Source organism: Zalophus californianus, chromosome 10 (genome assembly GCF_009762305.2).
Source record: "Zalophus californianus isolate mZalCal1 chromosome 10, mZalCal1.pri.v2, whole genome shotgun sequence".
NCBI classification, from domain to species: domain Eukaryota; kingdom Metazoa; phylum Chordata; class Mammalia; order Carnivora; family Otariidae; genus Zalophus; species Zalophus californianus.
In genome coordinates, this window is record NC_045604.1 from 94078361 (window position 1) to 94096797 (window position 18437).

Below are 18437 nucleotides of genomic sequence, written 5' to 3' on the forward strand. Positions count from 1 at the left end.
TCAGTTATTGCTCTGGACCCTTCGTGATTGCATTAATAACCCAGAGCCTGGGCTGTATTGCTCACTTGGCTTTGAGTTATCACAAGCTCCAAGAGTCTTGCTTGCTGAAATAGAGATGAAGAATCCCATGGCTCAGGACCATTTGTGCAGACAATTTGGAAACTTTAAGGTGATGACGAAAAACCTACAGCGTGGACTGATGGCCATCTAGACTTCTTTGACTTGTTTGAAAGATAAGTGAATGACTGCCTATCTGTCATTGTCTGAGCCTCATCCAACCTGCTTTCAAAATATGGTTGGATCTTCACATACAAAGTGGCTAAAAAATTCAAGTAGTTTCTTAACTATTAACTCTATAATAAACCTATACATATATGTATGTATGTTGATGTGTATGTATTTGCCATTTTATACATGTATATATGTGTGTGTCTAGATAGACAGATATAGATATAGATAGATATAAGTATTCATATGATCTCTGTCCATGTTCCAGAACCCACTGTGATGTGGTAAGAATTACAGAAGATAAGGCTGTTAGGGAATGACATGTGACAGCTTTACGGATTAGGTCCCATGTCTCTTCAGGATGCAGGGTTGAGCTACAAACACTATTTAGTGCTTAGGTGTTGCTTAGAATTGTAGCCAATTTTGATAAAATATATCTCAAATCACAGAGGGATCTTAGGACAGCAGGCAAGAGTGAAATCCTGGTCCATGGACCCAAGAGGAGCCTCGCCAGCTTTTTAGGTAGGTAATTGATGAAAGGCATCAGATTTTTAGAGATGACCAAGCTGGAGGCAACTACATAGCTCTAGCATAGTCTCTGGATTGTGGTGACCAGAAAGAAGAGAGTGGAGAGAAGAGGGGTTGTCAGCTGTAAGAGGTGAAATTCAAACTCAAGTCTATTTGATCACGAAGGGCTTAACCACTGGTGATTTACTATAAAACTGCATTCCAACATCTGTATCTCCCAGTCAAACTCATTTCTGCACAGAATAAACACATCTGCCATCCTTTCTTTGGGCTTCCATGGAATGATCTACAGTTATTAGGTCGTAAACACACCGACCTGGCATAGGACCCCTTCCATTTTCTAAGCCTGGACTACATTCCCCTCATGTCCCTCTGACCCCCTTCTTTTTCTTTAAAGATTTATTTTGGAGAGAGAGAGAGCAAGAGCACAAGCCGGAGGGGCAAGGAGAGGGAGAATGTCAAGCAGAGTCCACTGAGGGCTGAGCCCAATGCAGGGCTTGACCTCAGGATGCTGAGATCATGACCTGAGCCAAAACCAAGAGTGGGACACTTAACCAATTGAGCCACCCAGGCAACCCCCCCACCCCGGTCCCCTTCTATCTTCTTTTTGGCCTCATCTGAAGGCCACTTTCTCATGGAGGCCTTTGCTGGATGTCTCAGGAGGGAGATTCACTTGCTTTATGCTCTCTTGGCATTATATATTTGGCCTTTTGTAAACCTCATCAGCCTTGTCATTATAGATGATTATCTTTCCGTTGTGTTTAGCAGAGACCAGGTCTGCCTTGTACCCTGCTGTACCCCTAGGACCTAGACAGAGCATAGCCTGGAGCATAGTAGGTGCTGAATTGACATGTATTGAATGAAAGAACGAGTAAATAAATAATGGAGAGCAAGTTGGTGCCAGGACTCAGTATAGACACTGAGTCTCCTGATTTCCAGAACCAGCACATTTGCTCCCATGCATTAGACTTCCTTCAGCCCTCTAGGCTCTTCTTAGGTATGCCCAGAGGACACCGTCTTCATTCCTTCCCATGGGAGCATTTGGCCCTTTCACAATGCTTTTCTAGGAAAATTTCCCAACTATTTTTTTGTCTACACTGGGCTATGCCATATGCTTGGATGGACAAAGAACATGAACATCATTCTCTCAGTACCTACTGTTTATTGTAAGAATTAATGTAAAACACCCAACACTTCCTGATGCATGGGAAGAGCTCAGGAAATGGTATCTGTCTGCAGAAGGGTTACCCTAAGAAATGGGGGTAATTCCCAAGTCCGGGAAAATTAGCCCACCATCAGTCTTTGCTCAATGACGTGGTCTTCCCTAGAAAACCAGTGCTTGCTTTCTTTAATTTCTTTCTTTTCTTTTTTCTTTATCTTTTTCTTTTTCTTCCCTTCTTTCTTTCTTAGCATTTTATAGTATTTTAATATATTTATTTATTTAATATATATTTTATATATTATATATATTATTTAATGTATTTATATATTTTATATATTATTTAATATATATTTAATATATTATACATAATATATATAAATTTCCTCTTCCTGCCATTCCTCTTATTTTTTTATTTAAAAATTTTTTAATATTTAAGTATAGTTGACATACATTATAGTAGTTGCAGGTGTACATCATAGTGGTTTGACAATTTCACGCAACACTCAGTGCTCACCACATGTTGTCACCGTCTGTCACCATACAATGTTACATTTTTACTGATTATTTTCCCTATGCTGTATGTTTCATCTCTGTGACTTATTTATTTTATACCTTTTAATACCCTTCATCTATTTTGCCCATCCCCATCCCCTCCTCTCTTGTAACCACCAGTTGTTCTCTGTATTTATGAGTCTCTTTGTATTTGTTTGTTTGTTTTGTTTTTTTAGAATCCACATATAAGTGTAATCATAAGGTATTTGTCTTCCTCTGACTTACCTCATTTAGCATAATGCTCTCTAGGCCTATCCATGTTGTCACAAATGGCAAGATCTCATTCTTTTTTATGCCCGAGTAGTATTCCATTGTGTATATATACCTCATCTTTATCTGTTCATCTGTGGATGGACACTTGGGCTGTTTCCATATCTTGGCTGTTGTCACTAATGCGGCAATAAACATAGGGGTGCAAATGCCTTTTCAAATCCATGTTTTCATTTTCTTTGGGTAAATTCCCAGCAGTGGAATTGGTAGATCCTATGGTATTTCTATTTTTTAATTTTTTGAGGAACTCTATACTGTTTTCCATAGCAGCTGTACCAGTTTGCATTCCCACCAACAGTGACCAGTGCTTTCTCGATGTTAGAAGGACGTATCCATAATATCAGCACTAACGCTTGCTTTTGGAGATGACCACACTTGGCCGGCTTCCTGTCGATCTCACTCTTCAGTAGATTTTAAGTTAGTTAAGCACCTTCTGTTTTATAAGCCATTCCACTAGGTGTCACAGGGGAGATAGTGATCGGTCTGACTTCCCTCCTTTAGGTCAATCAGAGTAGAGCAGGGACTTACATGGGTCAAAGGTCAAAGAGGGTAAAAATAGACAATTTTCTTTCTGGACATGTTACATAAATGGAATCATGTTGTGTGTGTGTGTGTGTGTGTGTGTGTGTGTGTGTCTGGCTTCTTGCTCTTAGTATTATGTTTTTAGGGTTCTTCTGTTGTTTTACATATCATTATGGTGTTCCTTTTTGCTGCTGAATGGTATTTTGCTGGATAGATAGATATACCATGGGTCTGGGGGTGGGGACCAAGATTAACTATCACCAGGCATGAGGAATATTATTGGGATGATGGAAATGTTTTAAAGTTGGATTATGGTGATGGCTTTGCAACTCAGTATATTTGTTAAAAACTGTTACATTGTGCACTTTACCCCGATCAATTTTATGGTATGTAAATATTGTCTCAATAAAATTGTTAATAAAGAAAATGAAGTGCAAAGAAAACTCAGAATGGGGAAATCATTTCAGGCTTTTCATGGTAAGAGAGGCTTCCTGGAAGAGGTGTCATGAAAGATGGGCTTGATTAATTGTATTGGCGTGAGTACTAAAAGATGCCTGTGAATGCCTGCTATGACACCTTCCTAGGACATCTCATTTCAAAACTTCATTTTACAAATCCCAGACCCCACTGTGGAGTGACTTGCTTAAGGGCACCCAACTAGCACGTGATGGCACAGCCTGGAGCCCCCGCCTCACCAGCATGGAAGCCTCTTGCCTGTAACCACGGTGCATCCCGCCTCTGTCCCCGCTTCTAAATCTCTGGGAATGTGAGGATGCAGTGGTTTTGCGCACCATCTATCATCATCTTGTTTGCCGAAAGACGACCTAATTTGCTACTATCTAACTGAATTCAAACTTCATAGCAAGGCGACATAATAAAAACATCCTCCTAATAGTGCACTGTTTTAAAGGCAAATGAATTGCTCAGATATGAAATTAGAATCGTGCTCTCCAAGTGCACGGAAGCTGGAGGATACATAGCGCCATAACATTGATTTCAATTACGTCCTAACCTTCAGCATGATGATGTGACATTATAGCCCTCTGTCACCGACAGCGGATCCACCCTCATTTTTATTTCTCTTGTTAAATATAAGCTTTGTTGTGCTCCATCAATCTCTGCAAATATTCCGCTGTTTACAACTTGGATAATCTTTGTGTTATCTGCAGGAGTAATTGGATTCCTACAAACGTGGCTGAATTTTCAACATCACCGGGGTGGGGGAGAAATGGGCATCTGACACAATGAAAGCATCCCCGATTGCAGAAACCTCTTTTGTTCTCTAGTTAAAGCTGACCTTTTGTCTCCGGTTTGAAAGGTTATGTCCTAATAAGTTTGGGCATTTGTAACAGAAAGGAGGTATTTCCTTTAAATGAAACAAGGCTGTAAAAGTCACAGCTCTTTGGCTCCTCCAAAGTCATCGCCTCTGTGGCCGGTCATTATCTCATTCAAGAAATAAGGATGAAGGGGTTCACATATGTTTTTAAAAAATTACTCTCTTTTGGGAGAATACGGATTGTGCGCGCACAGGCAGGCGCACGCGCAGACACACACCCGGAATCCACAGTCTGTGTTCCTTTTGCCAGTAACTTCCATTCTTTTCCATCAACGTGGGTATTTGGAAGGGAAGGAAGATAGTGTGGCTTTCTTATCTTGGTTCTGCCACTTACCACCAGCCGGCTAACCTTGGGCAAAGTATCCTCTCCGAGGCTCGGTTTCCCCCTGCTTAAAATGGGGGATCCTGATACAATTTACATTGTAGAGTTGTTATGAATATATATTAGTAGATATGTAAAATTCTTAGAACACTGGCACGGAGTAAGCATTCATGTTTGTTAACTAAACTCAATAAGAGGAGAAAAATGACATGTGGATGCCATCTTGCCAAAATGTAGGGTAATGGTGGGGCTTGGAATTTTTAGGTTATTCTCAGAAAAGTAAAAGCTTGAGAAGAAGGGAGCCGCATGAAGGAGGGTGACCTCTGGGCCTGAGGGACAGGGAGGCCATGGTGCAGATGATATCCCATATACCACATAATCCCTAACAGGGGGGATTCCCCCTCTAAAACCCAAGAGCATCCAGCGTCTGCCTCCCATTGCCAATGGATTATTTTTACTCTTAAAGAAGTGAAAGGAGATCGCTTATGATTTGTTATCATAGCAATAGTTTTCAGATAAAAAGATGTAAAGTTTTGGCAATAAGAAATAATAAAAAATAATTAAAATAAATTCATTTAATAGAAGTTGTTAAAATGATAATATTTCAGGCATTGTTATGGAAAGATGCTAATGATACATTGCTAGGAGTCTGTTTAAAAAAAAACTATGCTTAGGAAAATGTACGGATGGGTATACAGTAAGTCATAGTTTTTTAATTTAAAATTTTTTAAGATTTATTTATTCATTTTACTTTTAAAAATATTTTATTTATTTATTTATTTATTGAGCACTCCAGCATGGGGAGGGGCAGAGGTAGAGGGAGAGAGAGAATCTTAAGCTGGCTCCATGCCCAGCCCAGAGCCCTGCGTGGGGCTGGATCTCTACCCTGAGATCATGACCTGAGCTGAAATCAAGAGTCGGACACTTAACCAACTGAGCCACCCAGGTGCCCCCAGAATATAGATTTTTAAAAATCCAACTATTCATTTTTGCATCAATGGGAAAATTACCCAAGGAGTTACTCCATAGAGCTTGGCATGCGAATGTATTTGGAGGGGCACTGATATTTCTTCAAATTCTAGGAATCTTATTTGGGAATTTAACAAACCTACAAATTCAGTGGCCATATAAGGGAGAAATGCACCCTCACATATGGCCTAATAGAGGATGAGTTGATGGATAGAATACCTATGCTGTCTCCACAAAATTTATATAGATAATAAAATATGTTCGTGGTGGAAAGAAAGGTACACAGAACATGAACATTATGTAAAGTCTTGCCCCACAGACAGAACCTCTGTCAACATTTTGTATATGTCCTTGTAGTATCTACCCTTCCTCTTTCTCTCTATAAACCAAAGGGGAAGAGAAGAAAAATAAAATAAGACAATAACAGAGAGGGAAGCAAATCATGAGAGACTCTTAACTCTAGGAGACAAACTGAGGGTTGCTGGAGAGGAGGTGGGTGGGGGATGGGGTAACTGGGTGATGGGCATTCAGGAGGGCACTGATGTGATGAGCACTGGGTGTTATCTGCAACTGATGAATCACTAAATTCTACCCGTGAAACTAATAATACACTATATGTGAACTAACTTGAATTTAAATAAAAAAGGAAATATACAGATGGAAGTTTCTCTATCTGTACATATATCTATATTTTGTAGTCTGAATAGAGACAGTTTGAGTACTTGCAGACTGAAACTACATATATATACATACACACACACACACTTTCTGTTTTTAACAAAATTAAGATCACAGAATACACAATATATCCTGCCTTATTACATTTGGATGATTTTGCTTAATAGAATACCATACGCATTTTCCCGTGATGATAAATATTCTCTGCAACATGATTTTAATGGCTACATAATATTTCATTATATGGCCATACCATAATTTATTTCACAAATCTCCTATTGTGAATAGTTATGTTTTTTAAATTTATCACTATTATAAATACTGTTGTGATACTATCACATGTGCATTTCTGAGTATTTCCTTTGGATAAGTTCCTGGAAGTAAAATTACTGGAGGGGAGGATATAAACACTTTTATAAGGCTTTTGATATATCTTGCCAAATTACCCTCAAGAAAGGATAAAACAATTTATTTTCCTACCATCAGTGAGTGTATTATCTCACTGCCCTCTTGACAACAGGCAGCATTCCATATATAATTTTATTCTTTGTCAATTTGATAGATGAATAATGGCATTTTGTTGTTGTTTTAATTTGCATGTATTTGATTACAAAATAGACTGATTCTTTCTTGAATCCATATGTAATTCTTCATTTGTGAGCTGTCAACTGGTGTTCCTTGCTTATTTTTTTTTTCTATTGGATGTTCCTCTTTGCTTTTCTTTATCGATCCACTAAAGCTATTTAAATATCAGATATGTTAGATTTGGGGGTCAAAAGTGGTAAGAATGCATATAGAAAGCGTTCTTTTTTTTAAAGATTTTATTTATTCATTTGAGACACAGAGATACAGAGAGAGAGAATGAGTAGGGGGAGAGGCAGAAGGAGAGAGAGAAGCAGACTCCCTGCTGAGCCAGGAGCCTGATGTGGGGACTTGATTCCAGGACCCTGGGATCATGACCTGAGCTGAAGGCAGTTGCTTAACCATCTAAGCCACGCAGGCGCCCCTAGAAAGCATTCTGGTAGACTAAACCCTGAACCATTAATGAACCCGGAAGCATTACTCTATCTCTGGGGATTAGGGGAAATGGTAAGAGGGAAGTGCTTGTTTATTCTCAGCTTCTCTCCCAACTGGACCCACTGTTCACCTTTTTCTGTCCTACCCTATGCCTCAGGAGGCTGACCTCTCTCTATGCACTGGATTCTTCAGGACCCCTTGCTCTCTACTTTCCAGTTGGTTTTGGCTAGTGGGCATCAGTGACCGTGGATCAGAGGGCAGGAGAAGAGAGGCAAGTGAGGATTTATGTCCTCCCCCACCCCCTGCCTCCCTGGCTGTAGGTCTGGTAGAACTGGGGTCCCTCTGTGGTCACAGCTTCTGTCAGATGACCCTATGTCCATAGGTCCAACTGTTGATCTAGAAACATCAACTCTCCCCCTGGCCACCTTCAGCCTGGGTGGTCAAGAGCTTCCTGCTGCTGCTGGTGCTTAGAACTCCCCCATCCCCTGTGGCTTTCCTTCGCTGTGCCCACATGTCTGCATATAGCACCTTCACTGATCCCTCTTCACGTGAACCCCACACATAGGTCATCTGCTTCCTGCCAGGACCCTGTGTCATAAGGGAGGTGATTAACTTTTACTCTAAATATTTCCGTAGTGTTGTTGATTTCATTTTTTTCTCAGTAATCAAGTATTCATTTTGTTGTTCTTTTTTCTTTTAAGAATTTTATTTATTTGTCAGAGAGAGAGTACAAGCAGGGGGAGCAGCAGAGGGAGAAGCAGGCTCCCCACTGAGCAGGGAGCCTGATGCGGGGCTCAATGCCAGGACCCGTGGATCATGACCTGAGCTGAAAGCAGATGCTTAAACCCACTGAGCCACCCAGGTGCCCCTTCATTTTGTAATTAGCTACAGTCCTTGTATATTTTTTTCTCCTGGCCACTTGGATTTGCTCTTCTGGGATTTAAAAGGCATTGTCCATTTTCTCTATCGAGTTATCAGCCCCTTTCTTGTCAATAGGTAAGAGTTCATTGACTATTACAGGTTTTTAGACAGTGTATCTCACCTCTATTATAAATGTCCCCTGAATCTATTGTCTGTCTTTTGACTTCATTTAAAATATGTTTTGACATACGCAGATTATAAAATTATATTAAGCCAAATTGCCTGTACATCCTTTTGTCATCTCTGTGTATCCTGTGCCAATTAATAAGGCTTTATCCTAAGAATTTGTAAATAGAGTCTCTTCAGTAGTTTTCTCAGATTTTTGCTCAAATTTTATTTGCGAATCTATCAACTCTTCAGTTGATGCTGAAGTTTTGACTCTTTCGAATAATGTTGCTAGGAACGTGCAAGTCTTTGAGTGGATAGGGAATTTATTTTTTATATGATGTGAGGTTGGTGTTCAGACTCATTCATAGTCACAGACTATAGTCCTATCTAATTGTCAGTGTAACAAAATATCACTTTACTTTTAAGAGTTTGGCCAAAAGAAGCCCCACAAAAATTAAAAATTTTAACACTTTCCTGATGGCCATAAAGGGAAAGTTGCTTTCAGAAGTTACTGGAGAAAGTGTAAATTTTTACAGTCCTTTTGGAAAGGAAAAATGGCAATATCTCTTAAAATTAAAAGTACACATGCTGTTCAACCCAGCGATACCACGTCCGGGAATTCAACCCATAGTAATAAAAACATCAATAAATTAAGACACATACACCAGGATGTTTATAGCAGCCTTGCTTGTAGTAGCAAAAATAAATGTGGATGACAAAGAAAGGTTGAAAAATCTATATAATAGAATATTTTGCAGCCAAAGACTGAATTATAGCTGTAACAGTTAGAAGGATGTCTACGAGGCATTGTTGAGTAAGAAGAGAAAGGTAAAGAAATGTTTTTCATATACTATTTTTATTAAGCTAACAGTGACCAAAAAAGGATGTGTGGGCGGGGTGGGGGGGCAAATCTGCAAATAATTAAAGAGAAAGGCAGAGAAGAACTTAGAGCTGTTTGTTAGCACAGGCTGTGTTCTTATGCGATTTGGGAGTAGGGCAAGAGAAAACATTGTAATAGAAGATGACAATTCTCCACTTATGATAGGATCCCTGTTTGGTTTGTTACAGATCTCTGCATCCATTTGCATAAATAAATTAGAAAAAAGAATATATCTGTAACGATTGACTTGTAAAGCTGTCCGTGACAGATTCTCAGGCGTGAAGGCCAAGTTGCATTGAAATGTGTAAACAAACAACAAAGAAAACCCATTTGTGTATACATATACATATGGTGACGTTTAGTTGTACAACAGAAGAAAAGTAGGTTGTATTCCAAATCGTGCATAGGAGTGGGCAGTGAAAGGGAGAAAGAGGCCAAGGAAATCAGGAGAACAAGGAAGTGAAGGATTTGCACACATACGATTTTATATTATTGCAATTGAAGTATTTTTATCATTCGAAAAATATAGTAATTTTTTATATTAATTTTTTTTTGAAAAACAGGAAAACACAGAGGGGGGAGAAGTACTATACTCGAACATTGTCCAAGGGGTTTAGGAAGGTAGATAAGAGCACTACCTGGGTAAAAGATAATAGTCTCCAAATTGAACCAAATCCTCTACCCAATATTCAGTCTTCTGATCCATTAACATAGGATGTTTTACTATTTCTTTAAATATTCTTTAATTCCTTTCAAGAATGTTTTATAGTTTTACAGGTATAATTTCTCAATTCTTTTTAAATATTTTATTAAGTATTTTAGTCTTTGCTGTTATTTTTAAAGGAGTTGCTTTATTAATATGTTTATTTAAATTTTCTTATTATGTTAATCACCATACATTACAACATTAGTTTTGTATGTAGTGTTCCATGATTCATTGTTCGTGCATAACACCCAGTGCTCCACACAGAACGTGCCCTCTTTAATACCCATTACCAGGCTAACCCATCCCCCCACCCCCTCCCCTCTAGAACCCTCAGTTTGTTTTTCAGAGTCCATCATCTCTCATGGTTCATCTCCCCCTCCGAATTCCCCCCCTTCATTCTTCCCCTCCTCCTATCTTCTTCTTCTTTTTTTTTCTTAACATATATTGCATTATTTGATTCAGAGGTACAGATCTATGATACAACAGTCTTCCACAATTCACAATGCTCACCATAGCACATACCCTCCCCAATGGCTATCACCCAGCCACCCCATCCCTCCCACCCCAACCCTCCGTTTGTTTCCTGAGATTAAGAATTCCTCATATCAGTGAGGTCATATGATATATGTCCTTCTCTGATTGACTTATTTCACTCAGCATAACACACTCCAGTTCCATCCACGTCATTGCAAATGGCATGATCTCATTCCTTTTGAAGGCTGCATAATGTTCCATTGTATATATATATACCACTTCTTCTTTATCCATTCATCTCTTGATGGACATCTAGGCTCTTTCCACAGTTTGGCTATTGTGGACATTGCTGCTATAAACATCGGGGTGCACGTACCCCTTCGGATCCCTACATTTGTATGTTTGGGGTAAATACCCAGTAGTGCAATTGCTGGATCGTATGGTAGCTCTCTTTTCAACTTTCTGAGGAACCTCCATGCTGTTTTCCAGAGTGGTTGCCCCAGCTTGCATTGCCACCAACACTGTAGGAGGGTTTCCTCTTTCTCTGCATCCCCACCAACATCTGTCGTTTCCTGACTTGTTAATTGTAGCCATTCTGACGGGTGTGAGGTGGTATGTCATTGAGGTTTTGATTTGGATTTCCCTGATGCCAAGCGATGTTGAACACTTTTTCATGTGTCTGTTGGCCATTTGGATGTCTTCTTTGGAAAAATGTCTGTTCATGTCTTCTGCCCATTTCTTGATTGGATTATTTGTTCTTTGGGTGTTGAGTTTGATAAGTTCTTTATAGATTTTGGATACTAGCCCTTTATCTGATATGTCATTTGCAAATAATTTCTCCCATTCTGTCAGTGTCTTTTTGTTTTGTGAACTGTTTCTTTTGCTGTGCAAAAGCTTTTTATCTTGATGAAATCCCAGTAGTTCATTTTTGCCCTTGCTTCCCTTGCCTTTGGCGATGTTTCTAGGAAGAAGTTGCTGCAGCTGAGGTCGAAGAGGTTGCTACCTGTGTTCTCCTTTAGGATTTTGATGGATTCCTGTCTCACATTTAGGTCTTTCAACCATTTGGAGTCTATTTTTGTGTGTGGTGTAAGGAAATGGTACACTTTCATTCTTCTGCACATGGCTGTCCAATATTCCCAACACCATTTGTTGAAGAGACTGTCTTTTTGCCATTGGATATTGTTTCCTGCTTTGTCAAAGATGAGTTGACCTTAGAGTTGAGGGTCCATTTCTGGGCTCTCTATTCTGTTCCATCGATCTATGTGTCTGTTTTGGTGCCAGTACCATACTGTCTTCATGATGACAGCTTTGTAATAGAGCTGGAAGTCCGGAATTGTGATGCCGCCAGCTTTGCTTTTCTTTTTCAAGATTCTTCTGGCTATTCGGGGTCTTTTCTGGTTCCATACAAATTTTAGGATTATTTGTTCCATTTCTTTGAAAAAGGTGGATGGTATTTTGATGGTGATTGCATTGAATGTGTAGATTGCTCTAGGTAGCATTGACATCTTCACGATGTTTGTTCTTCCAATCCATGAGCATGGAAGGTTTTTCCATTTCTTTGTGTCTTCTTCAATTTCTTTCATGAGTATTTTATAGTTTTCTGAGTACAGATCCTTTGCCTCTTTGGCTAGATGTATTCCTAGGTATCTTATGGTTTGGGGTGCAATTGTAAATGGGATTGACTCCTTGATTTGTCTCTCTGTCTTGTTGTTGGTGTATAGGAATGCCACTGATTTCTGTGCAATGATTTTATATCCAGCTACTTGACTGAATTCCTGTATGAATTCTAACAGTTTTGGGATGGAGTCTTTTGGGTTTTCCACATACACTATCCTATCATCTGCAAAGAGTGAGTTTGACTTCCTCTTTGCCGATTTGGATGCCTTTGATTTCTCTTTGTTGTCTGATTGCTGTCGCTAGGACTTCTAATACTATATTGAATAGCGGTGGTGAGAGTGGACATCCCTACCGCATTCCTGACCTTAGGGGAAAAGCTCTCAGCTTTTCCCCATGGAGAATGATATTCGCTGTAGGTTTTTCATAGATGGCTTTTATGATGTTGAGGTATGTACCCTCTATCCCTATACTCTGAAGAGTTTTGATCAAAAAAGGATGCTGTACTTTGTAAAATGCTTTTTCTGCATCTATCGAGAGGATCATATGATTCTTGTTCTTTCTTTTGTTAATGTATTGTATCACATTGATTGATTTATGGATGTTGAACCATCCTTGCAGCCCGGGGATAAATCCCACTTGGTCGTGGTGAATAATCCTTTTAATGTACTGTTGGATCCTATTGGCTAGTATTTTGGTGAGAATTTTTGCATCCATGTTCATCTAGGATATTGGTCTGTAATTCTCCTTTTTGATGGGGTCTTTGTCTGGTTTTGGGATCAAGGTAACGGTGGCCTCATAAAATGAGTTTGGACATTTTCCTTCCATTTCTGTTTTTTGGAACAGTTTCAGGAGAATAGATATTAATTCTTCTTGAAATGTCTGATAGAATTCCCCTGGGAAGCCATCTGGCCCTGGGCTTTTGTTTGTTGGGAGATTTTTGATGACTGCTTCCATTTCCTTAGTGGTTATAGGTCTGTTCAGGTTTTCTATTTCTTCCTGGTTCAATTTTGGGAGTTGGTACATCTCTAGGAATGCACCCATTTCTTCCAGGTTATCTAATTTGCTGGCATAGAGTTGCTCATAAAATGTTCTTACAATTGTTTGTATTTCTTTGGTGTTGGTTGTGATCTCTCCTCTTTCATTCATGATTTTGTTGATTTGGGTCATTTCTCTTTTCTTTTTGATCAGTCTGGCCAGGGGTTTATCAATCTTCTCAATTCTTTCAAAGAACCAGCTCTTAGTTTTGTTGATCTGTTCTACTGTTCTTTTGGTTTCTATTTCATTGATTTCTGCTCTGATCTTTATTATTTCTCTTCTCCTGCTGGGTTTAGGCCTGATTTACTCTTCTTTCTCCAGCTCCTTTAGGTGCAGGGTTAGGTTGTGTATTTGAGACCTTTCTTGTTTCTTGACAAAGGCTTGTATTGCTATATACTTTCCTCTCAGGACTGCCTCTGCTGTATCCCAAAGATTTTGAACAGTTGTGTTTTCATTCTCATTGGTTTCCATGAATTTTTTAAATTCTTTTTTAATTTCCTGGTTGACCCATTCATTCTTTAGTAGGATGCTCTTTAGCCTCCATGTATTTGAGTTCTTTCAGACTTTCCTCTTGTGATTGAGTTCTAGTTTCAAAGCATTGTTGTCTGCAAATAGTCAGGGAATAGTCCCAATCTTTTGGTACCAGTTGAGACCTGATTTGTGACCTAGGATGTGATCAATTATGGAGAATGTTCCATGGACACTAGAGAAGAATGTGTATTCCATTGCTTTGGGATGGAATGTTTGAATATGTTTGTAAAGTCCATTTGGTCCAGTGTGTCATTTAAAGTCTTTATTTCCTTGTTGATCTTTTGGTTAGATGATCTGTCCATTTCAGTTAGGGGGGTGTTAATGCCCCCCACTATTATTGTATTGTTGTCAATGTGTTTCTTTGCTTTTGTTATTAATTGCCTTATATAATTGGCTGCTCCCACGTTAGGGGCATAGATATTTACAATTGTTAGACCTTCTTGTTGGATAGACCCTTTAAGTAGGATATAGTGTCCTTCTTCATCTCTTATTACAGTCTTTGTTTTAAAATCTAATTTGTCTGATATAAGGATTGCCACCCCAGCTTTCTTTTGGTGTCCATTAGCATGGTAAATGGTTTTCCACCCCCTCACTCTCAATCTGGGGGTGTCTTTGGGTCTAAAATGGGTCTCTTGCAGACAGCATATCGATGGGTCTTGTTTTTTAACCCAATCTGATAGCCTGTGTCTTTTGATTGGGGCATTTAGCCCATTTACATTCAGGGTAACTATTGAAAGGTATGAATTTAGTGCCATTGTGTTGCCTGTAAGGTGACTGTGACTGTATATTGTCTGTGTTCCTTTCTGATCTATGCTGCTTTTAGGCTCTCTTTTTGCTTAGAGGAGCTCTTTCAATATTTCTTGTAGGGCTGGTTTCATGTTTGGAAATTCCTTTAGTTTTTGTTTGTCCTGGAAGCTCTTTATCTCTCCTTCTATTTTCAATGACAGCCTAGGTGGATATAGTATTCTTGGCTGCATATTTTTCTCGTTTAATCCTCTGAAGATATCATGCCAGTCCTTTCTGGCCTGCCAGGTCTCTGTGTTAGGTCTGTTGCCAGTCTAAAATTTCTACCATTGTAGGTTACATATCTCTTCTCCTGAGCTGCTTTCAGGATTTTCTGTTTGTCTCTGAGACTCATAAGTTTTACTATTAGATGTCGGGGTGTTGACCTATTTTTATTGATTTTGAGAGGGGTTCTCTGTGCCTCCTGGATTTTGATGCCGGTTTCCTTCCCCACATTAGGGAAGTTCTCTGCTATTATTTGCTCCAATATACCTTCTGGCCCTCTCTCTCTTTCTTCTTCTTCTGGGCTCCCAATTATTCTAATATTGTTTCATCTTATCTTATCGCTTATCTCTCGAATTCTGCCCTTGTGATCCAGTAGTTTTTTATCTCTCTTTTTCTCAGCTTCCTTACTTTCCATCATTTGGTCTTCTATATCGTTGATTCTCTGTTCTCCCTCATTTATCCTAGCAGTTAGTGCCCCCATTTTTTATTGAACTTCATTAAGAACCTTTTTGTTTTTGACTTGGTTAGATTTTTGTTCTTTATTTCTCCAGGAAGGATTTATCTAATAACTTCCATTCGTTTTTCAAGCCCAGCTAGTATCTTTAAAATCATGATTCTGAACTCTAGGTCCGACATCGTACTAATATCCATATTGAGTAGGTCCCTGGCAGACGGTACTACCTTTTGTTCTTTTTCTTGAGGTGATTTTTTCCATTTTGTCATTTTGTCCAGAGGAGAATAGATGAATGAGAGGACAAAATGCTAACAGGGGAACAACATCCCCAGAAAATATACTCTAAACAAATCAGAAAAGACCTGAAACCAGGGGAAAAGAAAGGGAAAGAGAGAAAAAAAGAAAAAGAAAAAGATAAAAACAAAGAAAAACAGAACAAAACAAAAAAAAACAGAATATGATCAAATATGATCAGGCTGGTGCATAGATCAGTGCCACACACTAGATTTTGGGCTAATTTTGGTCTGTTAGAAGAAAGTGCCTCCCAAAATTTTAAAGAAAGAAAAACTTACAGATGTAAAAAATAAGGATTGATATGATGAAGGGATGGAATATAACTGTAAAGATGAAAATTGTAAAAAATTTTATAAAAGGAATTGATAAGATAAGAAATTGTTTGAAAAATGAAAGAGGATTAAAAAAAAGATAAAGAGAGGAAAAAAAAGGGGAGAGAATGTGATCAGGCAGGAGACTAGAACAAAGCCATACACTAGAGATTTAGGGTATATTTTGATCTTTTAGAAGAAACTGTATCTCAAAATTTTAAAGAGAGAAGAACTTATATATATATATATATGCCAAAAATGAGGATAACTACTATTATGGGATAGAATATGAGTCTAAAAATGAAAAATAAAAATGTTTTTTTAATGGGATTGATAAGATGTTGGTTGAAAAAGGGAAAAGAAAATTTCAAAAAAAAAAGTTAAAAAAATTAACTTTGAAAGACTAAAGAATCATGGTAAAAAAGCCATGAATTCTAGGTGCAGTTCCCCTAGCGCTGTAGTTCTGCGGTTCTCATTCATCGGTACACTTGGTCTTGGCTGGCTGTTCTTGCTTATCTTCTGGGTGAGGGGCCTGTTGCCATGGTTCCCAAATGTCCTTGCTGGAGGCGGAATTGCCCTGCCCTTGCTGGGTCCGGCCTAAGTCATCTGCTTGGGTTTGCTCTCGGGAGCTTTTGTTCCCTGCAAGCTTTCTGTTTGGCTTTGGAGGATGACAGTGAAAATGGCGGCCTCCCAATCTCTGCCCTGGGGGAGCCGAGAACTCAGGGCCCCACTCCTCAGCGCGCCCCCAGAGAAAAGCAGTCAGTCATTCCCGTGTCCCCGGTTTCCGGCCACACTCCGTGCTCACCCGGCCTGTGATCGAGTGGTTCTATCTCTGGCACCCGACCACGTGTGGAGTCTCCAAACCCAGCAGATCCCTGTGGTGTGCTCCTGCGCCACTCTTCCTGGGGGAGGAAGGGGAGTCTCCCCGGATCTGCCACTTGTTGGGTCCCTGCTGGAGGAGCAGTGGCCCGACTGTGTCTCGGATCACGGTTTATGGCAACCCCGAGTGAGAGCCTGCTCCTCAGCTCTGTCTCTGCACCTGGCTTCCCCACTCCAATACCTGGGAGCTCTGCCACACTCAGGCACCCCCGGTCTTTCTGTGACCCCGAGGGTTCTGAGACCACACTGTCCCGCGAGGTTTCCACCCCCTGCTTAGCCACTGGAGCGACGTCCCTCAGTGGAAATGACTTCTAAAAGTTCCGATTTTGTGCTCCGCGGCTCTATCACTTGCCAGAAGCGGCTGGCGGAGGCCCCCTCCCCCGCCATCTATCCTCCCGAATATCGCCTTGGATTCACTTCTCCGCACGTCCTACCTTCCAGTAAGTGGTGGGTTTTCTGTTCAGAGATTTGCTGCTATTTTCTTCGATCTCCTGTTGAGTTTGTAGGTGTTCAGAATGGTTTGATTTCTATCCAGCTGAATTCCTGAGACCAGATGAAATCCAGGTCTCGTACTCTTCCACCATCTTGCTCCGCCCCCCATTAATATAATTTTTAAGTTTGTTCATTGCCAGCATATAGAAATAAAATTAACTTTTTTAAATTGAAAAAAAAAAAAAAGAGCACTGCCAGGGGAGACCTGGAAAAATCTCACAGAGGATGCTATCGGGAATAGGCCTTGGAAGAAGAGAAGAATGTCCTCAGGAGGAGGAGTAAAAAGGTAGAGTAAAAGTAAACAGGTAGGGACATAAAAGGCACTCCAGGTAGAGCACAAAGCATGTGCAAAGGCACAAATATAAATATGTATTTTTATAAAACTGCTTAAAATGTCAGTGAAGCTGGAGAGAAAGCAGTGATCTGGGGCTGTATCCTGGCAGCCAGGGCAGTTTGGGATTTTATACGAAGTTCAGGGTATCTTAATCTCAGTACTCTTGACTTTGGGGCCAGCTAAGTCTTTGTAGAGGAGGTTGTGCTGTGCACTGGAGGATGTCTATCAGCAGCCCTGGGCTATGCTCATCAGGAGGCAGTAGCAACCCCTGCCCCTCCAGTTGTAAAAACTAAAACTATCTCCAGACATTGTTTTGTGTCACCTTGGGGACAAAATACCCCCCTTCCCTCCCCAAGAATCACTGGTGGGTGATAGGGAGTAAATAGTCTTTAAGTGGTTGGCTGTTAGAATGACTCTGTGGTTGGAAGATAGACTGGAGGGGAGAAGGCTGCAGGCAGGGAGGCCATTCAGGAGGCCACTGCCATGATCCAGGCAGGAAACAGGACAGGCTGTGAGGAGACTCTCCCCCCTAAATTCATCTCAGCTCTGCTGCCTGCTCCCCACCCCCGCCGCTGTGGCCCCTGTTCTGATCACTCTTGTTATTTCTTACCTCATTGACCTGTCTTGTCCCCTCTCTCCCATCCTTCAGTCATCTTCCGTGTGGCTGCCAGAGGGAACTTTCTAGTGAGATCAGGCATGTTCAGGATGGTGTGCCTGTAGACCAGAGGGAACTTTCTTTCTTTTTCTTAAAAGGTTTCATTTATTTATTTGACAGAAACACAGCTCACGAGGGAACACAAGCAGGGGGA